This window comes from Poecile atricapillus, chromosome 2, assembly GCF_030490865.1.
Source record: "Poecile atricapillus isolate bPoeAtr1 chromosome 2, bPoeAtr1.hap1, whole genome shotgun sequence".
Classification (NCBI taxonomy): domain Eukaryota; kingdom Metazoa; phylum Chordata; class Aves; order Passeriformes; family Paridae; genus Poecile; species Poecile atricapillus.
In genome coordinates this window covers 66,562,484-66,576,379 of record NC_081250.1, presented here as the reverse complement: position 1 = coordinate 66,576,379, position 13,896 = coordinate 66,562,484, and the positions used below count along the sequence as shown (strand labels likewise).

Genomic DNA, 13,896 nt, shown 5'->3' with positions numbered 1-13,896 from the left:
GAATCATAATCAAACAGAAGTTTTTTCAGGCCCATTTCTTGTGCCTCAGCATCCCAGTAGATTCAGAGAAGGAGCCAGATCTGTTTACTCTGAGATTGCTCATTTGTTATGAGCTGGGTAGTATATAGCACAGAGACAAAAGCCACCCTGTCCTGAAAAGCCCCCAAAGAAAAGCACGATAGTAAATACATCTGTAAAACGGTGTTCAAATTTCAGGCTGCGTGTGTCTCGCATGCTCTTGCTCACTTGCTCCATCTCCCTGCCCCCCACCTTGCTGTCTTAAAAAAGGGATGACAAAATATTTTGATAAATGCATCAACTGCTAAATGGTTGATGTGTTTTGGTTTTTTTTAAAAAAAAAAAGATGAATCTTTGCTCAAGCATATGTTTCCAGCACTTTAATCTTTTATGGACTGCATACTTGCTGTGGGAGTGGAAAGGGATGTTGCAGGCTTGCTTTCAGTGTACTTGGGAATCTTTCCCACAGCATGCAAACTCCCCAGAAAACATGTGAAACAACGGCCTGGAAACCAGGAAGTTTCTGATGCCTAGCACTCATTGCTCTGAGGGATTTGCTGTGCTCTGGAGGTCATGGAATAATCTTTCTTCTTTGCTGGCTTCTCTAAGTTTATTTTACACATGACAGAAGGGGATGTGTGTGCTGCTGAGCTTTTAGGGGTCCTCGTTTCTGAAGCATGCTTTTGCTCCTGGTTCTTTTGTTACTGCACTCCCATGATTAATATATCTGCTGCTTAAAATGGCTACTGAACCACCACCAACTTCTTGTCATTGGTTACTGACTGCTTAACCCCTGTCAAAAACCACCCAGCGCAGCTTGGAGTTGATGCTTTTGTTGCTTAGCAGGTTTATTTCTGATCTTTGGGCTGCTCATTAACCCTGTAAATACTCTACACAGTGAAGGCATAAATCTGCTGTGATGGTGATGGTATGTCCTGGTGCTGTGATTGCTGCTGCTCCCGCACTGTGCTCTGGTTACATTTGTGTGGCATGCAATCTTCCAGGTGGGTGTTTTGAGGTTTGGGGCTTTTTTTTTCCTTTGGTTTTCACACCCCCTTACCACTTTGTGTAGTTTTAAGGTTTTTTATGAGTTGCTAATGTCAAAAAGTAGTGATGAAGGTGAGAAGTCTGGCACCTGAGGGCTGATGGTCCTGGTGAGTTGACAAGGAAGATCCAGTTCCCTCAGTAAAGAAACTCTGCATCCAGTTTCAGTCTGTGATGAACTCAGCGTTTTGTTTTCTGGCATCTCTCTTCCGTGTGCGCATGTTTGTACTGGGGTGTGATGGAGTGTGAAAGGAGTCAGAGGAGAGAAGAGAAGGGGCTGCAATTTGGCTTTGGATGCCAAAAGAAAAACAACGAACAACCTCGACCAAAAGGAGAGTTAACCGGAACATGCCACAAAACAGGTTAGGCAGGACGCAGAAGCCAGATATGAACTTTCTTCTGTGCTTTAAGGCATCTTCAGTACACCCTCCTCCCTCTATCTACCCTCTCAGAATTTTCCCCCCTCCTCCCCATTGTGAAATAGGCCTGTGCCAGCTGGGTTTGGACGGGGGGCAGGCGGATGGTTGCAGCGCTGGCTCGCCTGCTGCCAGCTGTTTCTTAAGAAAAAGAGGGTGCACTTGTCCGTGCCCGTCATCCTGTGGCAGAGGCAGCGCTCGGCGCGGCATGTGCCTATGAGTGCCTTCGTCCCCTCTGCCGGCTCGCCCCGCAAACAGTCCCGAGCGAAAAGCAGCGGGGGAGGAAGAGCAGCAAAGAGACAGGGAATGCTGGCGGGTGGAGCTTGGAGGGCTGATCCTCCACATAGTTAATCATTACTTGCCACATAACCTGTTCCTGTTTTCTAGAGGTTTCACTGGCACCCACAACCAGAAGCATATGAGGCATGTGTGACAGACTGCTTTCTGAGCAGGATGGTTTGCCTTGCAGCAGGAAGCCCAGCGTCTAATACAAGACATAATTTCTTCTGTAACATGTTTATGCCTAATCATTCAGTAAACATACCATATATAGTCTGGTTTGTGCTTGCTCTGACACCCTGCTGCAAGGCAAATTTGCTGGTACCACACAGATTCCTTAGCTCCTGGTAACTGCCTGACAAATAGGATGTTGCCATATGTAACATAAATATTCCACACAACTGGACTTTTTACCTTTCCTGCTCATAGCATGATTTCCTGACTGTGACAGTCTTAAGTCTGGCACTTAAAAACAGGATTACACAAAACAAGGTACCTTATCAAAGGATGGACCAGGTCCTTCATGCACATTTTTTAGCAGAATAAAGGTTCCACGCTTCCCCTAAACATCAGATGTTTGTGTTTACAAATCAGTGTTTTGAGGGCATGTTTTTCTCTTTTTTCTCTTCTCTCGACTTCAAATGCCTGTTTCATCCTAGGTGATGGATCCCAAGTTAGAGCTTTGATTGACTGAGAACTCTTTTCATTCTAGCATCTTTGGTAGAATTTCTCCCCTTACTCTTTCTCTTGGCCTTCTCTCTATTTACCCTGTGCTAGCCGGGTACTAAGCATGGCAGAGGAGATGAAGAGCAGCAGTGTGGCTCAATTCACAACTAATCAGCTCTTGCATATGGTTTGCCTTCAGGTATTTTTGCTTGTTTGTTTTTAACATAGTGAAATTACTTCAGTAACATTCTGACTATTTCTCTGCTAGGCAGAAGTAGCTCAGGAAAATGAGATGAAGCCTTCCTACCTACACCAGGATGGGTTTTTTCCTTTTTGTGCCTTCTACATCTTGTCCTGTTGATGTGTGAGAAGACAGCGCAGTGGTGTGGACCCCAGATAACCTTGCACAGAGCATTTTGGCTGTCTGCTTGGTGATGCCTGTTACTGCCTGAGTTCAGCAGTGTAGCGACTGGTAATGTCTCCTGTACCACTGAGATGGTTGCTTAATTAGATGCAGGTCCATACAGGTGAATTTACTTAGGCAGTGCTTCCAGAAGGGAAGCCTTTGCAGGGGGAATGTTTGGGTGTTACATAAATGGACAGGACATGCATTTCTGGGGCTCGTCTCTCATTGGCCTGGTCAGAGTGAATTATGTCTGACTGCTTGGCAGTTAATTGGACCATCCTTCCCATTTCCTAAGCTGATAAGCCCCTCACTGTCTGCCTCAATCAGGCTTCTTTGTTTGAGAAGTTACTAATGCTGCAGAAGAACAGAGTAACTACTTTCCTGTAACCAAGTGAGGGGCTCTGATCGATAAACCTATGAAGATTCACCCTATTTCTTCAGCAAAAATCCTTTCACGAGGCTTACTTGTACCGTAACACCAGTAGCAGTTAACAGGTACTGAAAAGTAGGTATAGCCGGTGTATTTCATACGTACCTTGTCCCTTTTTGAAAGATTGGTATTTGTGATTAAATGTTCCTGTGAGTGCCTTTATTCTGGCAGATCCCAGTAGCTGTGCTGAGTACCACGGGGGTCTGTAGATACCTCTCCATCAGGATTGGGTCTCAGAAATGGCTTTCTTTTAGCACAAAGCCTTCAGACTGGGGCTGTCTGTCTTAATGTGTCTGGATGGTGCCTAGCTTAGAGTGGGTGTTGCCAGAAGGTGAGTAATAAATGGTGATTAATCGTCTCTGAGCTATGGATGTTTGTATGAAAAAGCACTTGGCTAAAGGCTGTGCTTCAACAAGCTCATCAAAATTAACCACACGGGAGACAGTAGTATAGCATCCCAAAGGCCTGATTCTTCTGTCTCTTGACTCGTTTTGTTTTGACTTTAGTGGATTTATTAAATCTGATTGAAGGAGAAACATGGGTCCCTTTGTCTCCAAATATCAGTAAATATCAGTTGAGTGATATCAGTGTTACAGATTGCAAATGGGCTGGGTGATACAGAATCAGGGTGCACTAAAAGAAAACACCCTTTTGTTAGACTGCTCAGTAATCTTTTTAATGCAGAGGTGTGGTTATGAACCTTGCAGGTAGGCATCCTTGTGTTTGTGCCATTGAATCTATGATACAAGTGCATAGAAAAGAGCTATTTCTGTAAAGCTATCAGTTCCTGTGTTAATTATATATTGAGGTTGAAAAGTAACTTTATATTACAGGAGACCATTTATCCTTTGCAGTCAAAACAGTAAATAAATATAAAACCTAAAGGCATTGTGATTTTTAAAATAGTTCCTGTTTTGAGTTTAAGTACTTACTTGAGCAATGCATTGCATCTGTGTGATTGTACAGTTATTTCTAAAACTTTCTGAAAAGTGTATTCATCACAAAAATCTTCCTTGTCCCTCCATCCTTCATCTGTTTCTGGCAGCTTTCAAGGCCTGAAGCAGACAAGGCAGGGTATTGCAGGGGTTTCTTCGTTGTACAAAAATTAGAAGGATTGTGACTTTGTGTTCTTAAAAACCTTTCCAAAATGAGGTTTGTTTCGATGTAGTTATAGAGGATGGTACTTCTGAGTTGGTGGTGTTGAGTCCTGGGATGTCTGTGGCATTGTGTCAGGCCAATAAGAGGACATAGTCACTGTTGAGTTGGGGTGGCTCTTGGTGCTCTGCCATTACTGTTCGTTATGGCTGAGAAATGCAGGAACCCAGGAGAGCTGAGCACCGGGCCTGGTCTGGATCTGTGGCCGGATCACATCCCTTCCTCTCAAGGACTTACCTGCAGTCATCAGACCCCAGGCAGGTAGCCAGAGACTTCTCCTACTGTGACTTCTTTTGTTAGCATTTTATTGCCTGACAGCATTCAAGGTGATGGGTGGAGTATTTGCATTTTGGATTTTAAAGTTTCTGAAGGAGAGTTTGTGGTGTGTGCCCTGTCTGAACATTACCTAGACTGGTTCTGGACCAGCCAGCAGACACCGATTCAAAGGCCTTGCCATCTACCATGGGATCAGCGAGCCTCAGGCTTTCTGAGTGGAGGTGATGAGGAAGTGAGGGGGAGGAGATGTCTTTGTCTTAAAAAAAAAAAAAAAAAAAAAAAAAAAGAGAGAGTTGAAAAGATAAAACTGGAAAGCAGGTGGTTTGTGGGTGTGAATTTCTTGGGAAGAACGAATCTGCAGTATGCAGCAGTCGCCATGATGGCAGCCCGTGTGCCTGGGGACACACTGGTGTGCTTGGGGCAGAGCAGGACGGGTAGGCCGCACTGCAGTCCTGTCCTGCCATCCGGGAATGCAGAGGAAGCAGGAGACAGCCTGCCTTCCCTCACACAGCCATCAGGGATTCAGAAGTTTAGGAAGTGTTCATCCTCAAAATTACGGCTACTTGAAGGTGAATTAACTGCTGGGCCTGTAAATGAGCTGTGTTCTTAGCAGTGTATATAGGACCTTAAGCACAGAAAGGTTTGGGGTGAGTCTGGAAAGGGTCCATGTTTGAGGAATGTAGTTATTCTGGCTTCCGAGGTACTTTTTTTGTGTAGACAGCATGGAAAATGATTACAAAAACAAGTATTGCAAGACACATAATGAGATGGGAAGCTGGCAGTGTTAAGGCTGTGACTCTTGGGCTTATGTGACTATAAGAGAATTTCAGCTTTTCTTCTGCCATTTCTCCAAGCATTTTCTGAGTTGTGAAGAATCACAAATGAGGTTTATCCTGTGGGCTTAAAGTCAGCAACTGCAAAAATGCGTTGAAAATCTCTCTTGACATTTGGAATGAGGGTCCATGACAGCAACTGGACTCAAGGAAAAAAAGGTACCTTCAATGTTTGCTGCCAATTCCACCAGTCTAGTCTCAGGCCTCATCTGCTGAGATGTCACACTGCTTTCACTGTTTTGGAGCGGGGGTGACTGGGGCTAACCAGACCAGTTTTTAGGGAGCTTAGTCAGCTTCCTAATTTCCAGGTGTAGTGAGAGAGTCATCAGGGAGAGGAATGGAAAGAGAATGTCAGTAAGTTGCTCTGCATGAAACAAGCTGGGCTGCCAGGAGGATTTCCAATTGGAGATCACCAGCAGCATTATTACTGCCCCTGTTTTCTCTTGCATGTGGCTCTACAGAGCTTTAACCATTTGTGCTGAAACACTGCATGTCAGGTGTTTAGCTTCAGGCCACATTTGTTTTTGAAAGAGAAGTAAGTAGTAAAAAAATTCTTCAGCCATTTCTGAGAATGAAGCTGGGGGAAAAGTGGCTGACTTCAGGGTTTAAATTACTTTCTTGTCCCCCTTTTTAATAGAAAATAGAAAAAAACCTACTGCAAACTTTGAATCCCAAACAAGGGGGAGAAAGTTGACCAGTTCTTCAAGTTCTCAAAGCTGTAATGCAGGGGTGTTGAGATTTGAGAAAGAAAGTGGGTGGGAGACTGGAATTACAGCCATCAATAGAATAAGTTATTTGTTATCATAGCTGACAATGGCAATGGTGATTTCTTCAGTGTGGTCTGGTCCTAATGTCTGTTGTAATTCAGAAGTGAGAGGGACTGTGCATGATCCAGTGAAAGCTGAGCATCCTCATGTCTATCTTGTTCCAGAGCAAGTCATTTCAGCTCTATAAAGACTGAACTTAGTAACCTAGTCCCACATCTTAAGTAAGCACTTTAGTGATCTCTATTTGTCCACTCTTTCAGGTGCAAAACACATGTGGGGACTGTGTGATTGTTTCTCTTGCACTGTGATGTACAGGTATACGTATAGAATTCCTGGTTGAGGAATTTGTTGGTGTAACATGAAAATGCTGTTCTTGTGAATGTGCTTTACTCTGTAGGCACTTCTGCTCCATGTGGAGTAAGGGTAGCTTGAAAGTTGTCAGACAAGATTTGCACTCCTTGCCAAACACCACTGGTCTCCTAAATAAAAACAAGAGCCCAGAAGATTGTAAATACCTGTGCATGTGATGTAAACAAACTTCCTGATTCAGGGACCACTACTGAAGCTAATGATTCTCCTCCATAGAATGAACCTATTAGTATCAGTTCATTAGCAAGACTGAGGCCTTGATTTGTAATGAGCCCTTAAGTGTAATTTGCAGTAGTCTGTTGACTGTATCTTACTAAGCTGCTGTGGGTGCAAGAGGGAAACAGGTTGAGGCTGGAGCAAATAAGCAAATACTTACCTTTGCTTCCAGTCAGAAGTATTTAGAGCAAAAAAGAAATGTGTCACACCTCTAGGATCTCCAGTCAGCTTTCCTGCAGACCTTGGCCACAAAGAATTAAATACTCCTGGTGCCCGATACACAGGGCAAAGGCTGCTGCTGTATTTAAAAATATGTGTATGAAAATGGAACTGGAAGTTACTGCAAAAGCTGCATTTGCAGGTATCATAGCAAGGAAATTTTTAGAAACCAGACCTGAAAGAATTTGCAACAGAGTTTCTCAGGATACTCCCTGTCATTTCTCATTTGCTTTGCTGAAGTGTTAAAAGAACCCCTGCTTTCTGTAGTTATGGCTAACAATAAATTACTTTATGGTTTTATTTTGATTATATTCCATGTATATGTATAATTTTTTATTTTTTTTACTTGATTATGGAAGGGGGGACTGTGGAAAGAGAATTTTAAGTTCTTTAACAAGATGATCGAAGTTATTCATGATAAGCACCCCAGAGCAATATTGAATAGCTCTGTCCTGTTCTCTTTCAAAGAACTCCTCAAAATGAAAGAAAAATCCCTTTTTTGTTTGTTTTCTTAGAGGGAAAAAATGAACTTAAAAATAGTTTAAACAATTTAGTGATTCTTACTCTATTTCTTGCAAACTTCTCCCTTGCCCCTGAGCCAGCCAGTGGTCTGCTCTCTCCACTTGCCCACAGAATTACCATGCAACTAATTTTAGAGGTGGGTTTACACGTCTGTCTTTATTAAAAATGCTGCAGTCTTCATCTCTGGTATCCACCAGGTGGAAGCAGATGTGTAGAATATCTGTGCGTGTGTTTGTAAATCTGGGTTTGAGCAGATTTGGCATTTCTAAGAAGGCGGCATGTGTGCAAAGACAAGGGAACCCTTGGCAGTGTAATGCCATCAGTAAAGCAAAAACTTGAAGTTAACCACTAGCAGGGTTCGTTGGGGTGGGCTGGGTGACACTGTATTAGTCAATTCTTCTGGTGCATGGTTAGACATAACCTGCCTTGCTGTTCTGAATGACAGTAGGGAGAGAAGGGTATCAGGGAGGGGATGGGGGGAATAATAAAGTGGTTTCTTAGAGAGGGGTGCTCTTCTTGTGCTCACAGAGGTTTTGGTCTCTTAGCCTCAAGTGTGCTTTTCTGACCTACAGACTTGTTCATCACTTACTGATGTGTTCGTCTTCCTGTTAACCCCCTGGCATCCCATTACCCCTCTGCTCTTGCAAAACATAGCGCCTTAGAAGTTTTGGGCAATATCCCTCTAGTGTGTGGCCCTCAAAGTGATTTTGCTTTGAGTGCATCTTGGTTGGGAAATATGCTAAAAGTGCTAAGATTATTTTGTTTGTTTGAGGGATGGGTGGGAGGGCAGGATGAGTCCACATGGTGTTAAGCAGGAAGCTTGATGTAGCTCAAAGTGGCCTCCTGAAAGCATCCCTCCAGCCTTCGAGTCCTCTAAAGGCAGTCATATCCAGATTTACAGTGCCTGCTCTGTTTTGTATAACAGAAATGCTGTAGTTGTGTACTGCTGTTTTTATTCTCCTTCTACAGGTTTTGTTGATGATTTCTTCATGACTAAACTTCATGTCACTGCCTGACAAAACTGGGCTCTTAATAATTTAAAGTTTACAGAGCAAAACCTGGACAGTACAATGTGTTGAATATATATAGGATGAAATGATTTCCTTACTGACCTGTACTCTTTTAGCTTTGCTTAATTCTGAGCAGTCAGATTTCCTAAAAGTGAAGATAGTTGCATTTTAAGCCCAGAGTTGCAAAACTGAGTCTTGTACTCTGTACATGTTGGGACAAAAATAAAATGGAGGAAAATCTGAAAGAAGCATTTTGCATCACTTGAGGCCCAGTGGGAGCTGAGGGTCAGGATCACTCTGAGAATTAATCAGTTCACTAGAGAATATGATAATACAAGGAAATTATGGTATTGCAATAAGGTTTTCAGGCTTTTTATTAGTAGCAGAAACTTTAAAAATAAAAAGAGTGAGAGAAGCCTGGGAGCAGAAGTGGCCTGAAGGGGAAATGACCAAGACCAGCTGAGAAATGCAGAGAATGGTAATTCAGGAGTGCTGCTTCACTGCATCTATGTGAAACTCCTGTGTGTCTTATGAAGGGGGCTGAGAGAGACCACGGTTCTGTGGAATCTCACTTCTTAATGCAGTTTTGAATAACAAACAGCTCTGGGCCTTCCACTTTTCTTGCAGGCTGAGGATTTTAAACAGGGAATGCCAGGCCTGCAGAAAAGTGACTGTAATCACAAATCTGAAAGCAGCATGTGACCTTTCTTGTCATTTCTAACAAGCCAGAACTTTGCAGAAATCTGCCCAGGCAAACTTTTGGTCCTGCTGTGCCCCAGTGCAATAATTATAATGCAGAAACAGCTGATGGGTCACGTCTCCAGGCCTGTGCAGCGTTATGACTTGCTACCTACATTCCATGTTTAGCTTTGAGAGATCAGATGGTGCAAGCAATGTGAGCTAGCAGTGCCTGAGGACATGCTCAGGGCAACACGTCCTGTCCCTCTGCAGCTTTGGTTTTTTTTCTCTACTTCTGTCCCATCCCATGCCCTTAAGGTGATGCATTTTACAATAAATACCGATCTCTCTAGGAGGTGAGCTGCCCCTGTGGAAGCATGTGTGCCATTCCCACTGTGCTGTATGTTAAATCCAAGGGCTCAAGGTTTGTAAATATTGTCTCTAAAGTAACTGGGGACTCCAGGTGAGCTGCTTGCCTTACTTGCTGGTGGCTCTGGAGACATGGTTGGTGCATGTGGCACATGGTGGCAGGCTGTTCCAGCACTGTTAGTGATGTGATTTAATGAAGCATGAGTGATATTGGAGTAGGTAAATTTGGTCTTTGTGGATGGGGAAAGGGTCACTGGCAAAAGTTTACAAACAAATGAGTTGAAAATTAGGCTTAATTCACCCATGTGGAGGAAGGGAGGTGGATATTTTTGATGTGTTTGTTTTGTGCTTAGTGCTGGGCAAAAGTTACACCCAGTCCTTGATGTAGGGAAAGTTGGATAGGTAAGCAGAAAAGTACAAACTCATTGCCTAAGACTGCTCTTGCTTTCTTACTCTCCTCATCCAGGGATGCCACGGGAGAGGTGCAGTAGAGACATTTTAATTATGGTAGTTTACTGTCAACTTATTTTCACTGGGTTTAGTTGGAAAACTGAAGTTCAGGTATAGTTTTAAAAGTTTTTATGGCAGAGATGTTGCAAGTTATCTCTGAGTTGGAGAGAAGGAAGCAAGGGGGGAGCAGGAGGAGGGAGTCTGGAGATGGAGCCGGTTGTGGGTTCATTCCACTACATCTTTTCATCTTTCCCCGGTACTGCAGCACCACAGGAGTAGAGTTACCGACAACATTCTTGCTCAGGTCTCTCATCCCTCACTCAAATAGAGGGTGTAATTTGACTATGTCTCAGCTCCCATGTGTGAAGGCTGTTGATGAAACTAAATGTATGTGCATTTTTGAGTACAAACAAAAACCAAACCCAAACAAACGCAAATCTCAATTCAGATCTGTTCCATGATCCTGGATCACCATGTGGTTGTTCAAACTCTAGAACTGGCATGAGGCCGGAGGGAGAACACGTGGCCAGAGCTGTGAGGTAAAGTGAGGACTGGCAGTCTGTCCTTCTGAATGACAGCTGTGGCTTACATCAGGTTAAATCAGTCTGTATGCTTCAGGCTGAGGCAAAGCAGAATGGCTTAAAAGCAGGTTTTCACTTCTAGCCTTGAGTTTCCTGCAATCCTGCATCAGTTTGTGGGAGTGCATATATTTCTGCATCCCAGCTGCCATGGAAAATGAGAGACATCTTACAGGACAGTTCTCACAGTCAGTATTTACTGAAGTCTTCCTGATTTGAATGGCTGTGTCCCCAGCTGTCACAGATGGATTGTGAATCTGGATTTTTACCTCCTGCTTCTCCATTCTATCAGCTGTTTCTGGCTTTGCGCAGGTTAACAGGGAGGCCTGCTGGGCTGCTTAATGGGTGGCCTGGAGCTGCCTTTGGGCTGATGCAGATGATTTCTATTGGCCAAGGTTATCTCCTCCTGACCTTGTAGCCAGAATTCAACATCCCATTGGCACAGTAATTGTGAAAAGGAGTGTTTCTGAAAGAATTCCTAAAGGCTGGAATATCCTTTCTGGTTTTGTGAAAACCATGGGTTTTTTTCATCAGCGCTCTGAACGGAAAAGGAAAGTGCCCTAATGTTAAGTTTGAAAATTCAGAGAAGGTTGTGTTTAAAGATTTTTTTTTTTTTTTCTAAAATCCACGGTGGAGACTGTAAGTTTAGTATGGCAGGAGGGTGCTGTACTCGATCCACTTCTGCTACTGTACCTTCTTGGTTGCTTGCTTAGTGCACACTGGTAGGTTGCTGTACAGGATACATGGCATCTGATTTCCTCCTAGCTATAGCCTTTTGTACCGAAATGTCTTTTGCCTTGGTTGCAGTTGGTTCAGTTTACAGGACTAAATGTGTTTGCATACTTTTGGGATGAACAGGGACTTCTGTTACCTGTGTAATGGAATGAGGCAGAGGGATTAGTGGGGAAAATGGGGAGAGAGGGAGGAGTTGAATGGGGTTTCTTTTCTTTTCTGGAGTCATGAGGCTCCTCCCATAGCAGAGAGGGAGCATAGTACATGGAACCTGAAGACCTTTAAAGTACATGCTGAAATGGATGCTGGGAAGATACAGTACAGTGCTTGGGCACAACTCCAAGGCTCCCAAGGCAAGTAATATTTAAACAAGCTGAACAGCCCCTTTCGGCAAGCAGCAGGAAATCCAGCACTGAGCTTTGTGTTGTTGCATGGTCAGCAGAAGATAAAAGCCCAGGCTATGCAGCTGGGGTTCCCTCCTATCACTGGATGGCAAACTGTTAAAAAAAGATAAAAGAACAGAAAAGGACAGGGGGTCGTCTTACTGAAAAGCATTCCTTCATATTTTAAGCCGTCAAAGTACTTTGAAATACATTGAGCCTGATGTAAGTCAGGAGCAGCACCATCGGGGTGTGTTGGAGGTTTTACATCAGTTGGCAAGCAAAAGATGAATTTGTCCCTCTGCTTCATCAGAGATAAAGATTTAACATGGGTAGGACTGTGATACGCGTAGGTGCCTCACCAAAAGTCCCACAGCAGGCAGGAGCTTCCCAGAACAATTTTTTCTTTTTAGGAGCAAGGCGTGTAATGGGTCTGCTGCTGACTGGGGGTCTCATTCTGAAATTCAATCAGCATTCAGCCATATACAGCCTTTCCTGGTCCCACTTTCTGCAGCTCATCCTTGGCTAGGGACTGTTTTAACAATAAGGAAGAGAATTTAAATGAATGAGATTTCTAGTTAAAGTCTTCTAATCAGTATTTACTGTGTTCCTCTCCTCCATCCCTCCTCCTTTTTTCCTGCATCACAGCACTAGTGTCTTGGGAAAGAAAATGCTTCAGAGCATTTGTTACCAATTTAGCAGCAAGTACGTGCTCAAATTTGGGATTTCTGAGATCTGTGTGTGCCATATGTAGGCAAAATGTAGTACTTGCAAGTTCCAGTAGAAGGGAATAAACACAAATTTGCTGTTCTGCAGATAGTGTTTCTTTAATCTAATGAGACTTACATTTGTGCAGCCTTATTGTTTTGGTAAGACGGTTAACCGTCCTCCCTAGGGTGCCTAATTGCTTATCATGAACTAATCAGTCCCCTGGGTATATGAAGGGATGAAACACTGCCAAGATAGAGCCTGTGACTTCCCCCAGAGGTGTGATAACCCTCCCAATTACCCCACCCTTCAGGGAGCTTGCTTACTGCTCTTTTAAAGACCTTGTGACTTCAGAAATTGTCCATGTTTGGAGATTTCAGGAAGTTTAAAGGGGTGTATTTATTGAGAATCTTTTGAACCTGTAAGCTCTCATATTTTTTATGTAAAAACTGTATTGAATATTGTTTCAATCTTGGTATGAAAATGCTGAACATGTTTCTGTTTATGGAAGTGCCTACCTTCATAGCCCCTGAGGTATGCCAGACCCTAGCAGATAAGGAAAGGGCCAGGTTCCGTCTTCAGCTGTTAGTAGATAGGGATGGCAAAATCCTCTAGCTTCAGAAACCCCACTTGAAGTTCACATGAAGAAATGAGTGAAACAAATCTGATGGTGACTCTCTTCTTATTTTTGGTAGAATGATAGTTGCATGTTACTGTGTATGAAATGACTGGTTAGATTAAGAAAAGTTTTTTACCTTACAGTAAAAAATAATTCACTTAACTAGTGGTTTTGCTTGTATTCTTCTTTCAGTTTCCTGTTTTAACTCATTCAGAAGATGTGCTTGTCTGCTGTACAGGTTGAGATAGCTACTGATTGCTCGAATTCTTCTCTTTTATCTTTTTATATTGAATGGTTGAGTTCCATGAGGCATATAGAGCATTCTACAAAACCATAGTGTTTGAACTGGAAGTGAGAAACAGCTCCTGCTATTTAGCATCTGAGTGAAAATATAAGTTCTCATGTTGAGGTTTCTTTGTCTTATATTCTTGTTCTGAATGAACACAAATTTTGTGTGAAATTTGGAGGATTGAATCTGTTAGTTGGGTAGAAATAACAGTTTGTTCTTTGAAAGAGTTGTAACATAATCAATGAATAATATCAGATTATTATTTTTTTGCTTTTGTGGTTCTTTTAATATACTTAAGGTTTTCTTCACTTCTGGTTGTAAAGTATATTCTACATGACCTTAGCAAGATTGATGTAAATAAAGATATTATTATAGTGTGTACTGGCTTAAAACTTTAAAGCAAGGTGATTTCACACTTAGAATGAAAAGAAGGTGGCTGTGTGGGTGTGTATATTTATATGCCTGAG

General features: G+C 42.9%; 1 protein-coding gene across 7 annotated transcripts in view; it reads left to right on the top strand.

Annotated features, from left to right (window-relative positions):
* RREB1 (ras responsive element binding protein 1) overlaps positions 1-13,896 on the top strand; it is a 122,062-nt gene that overhangs the window by 30,516 nt on the left and 77,650 nt on the right. The gene's annotated exons all lie outside the window — the stretch shown is intronic.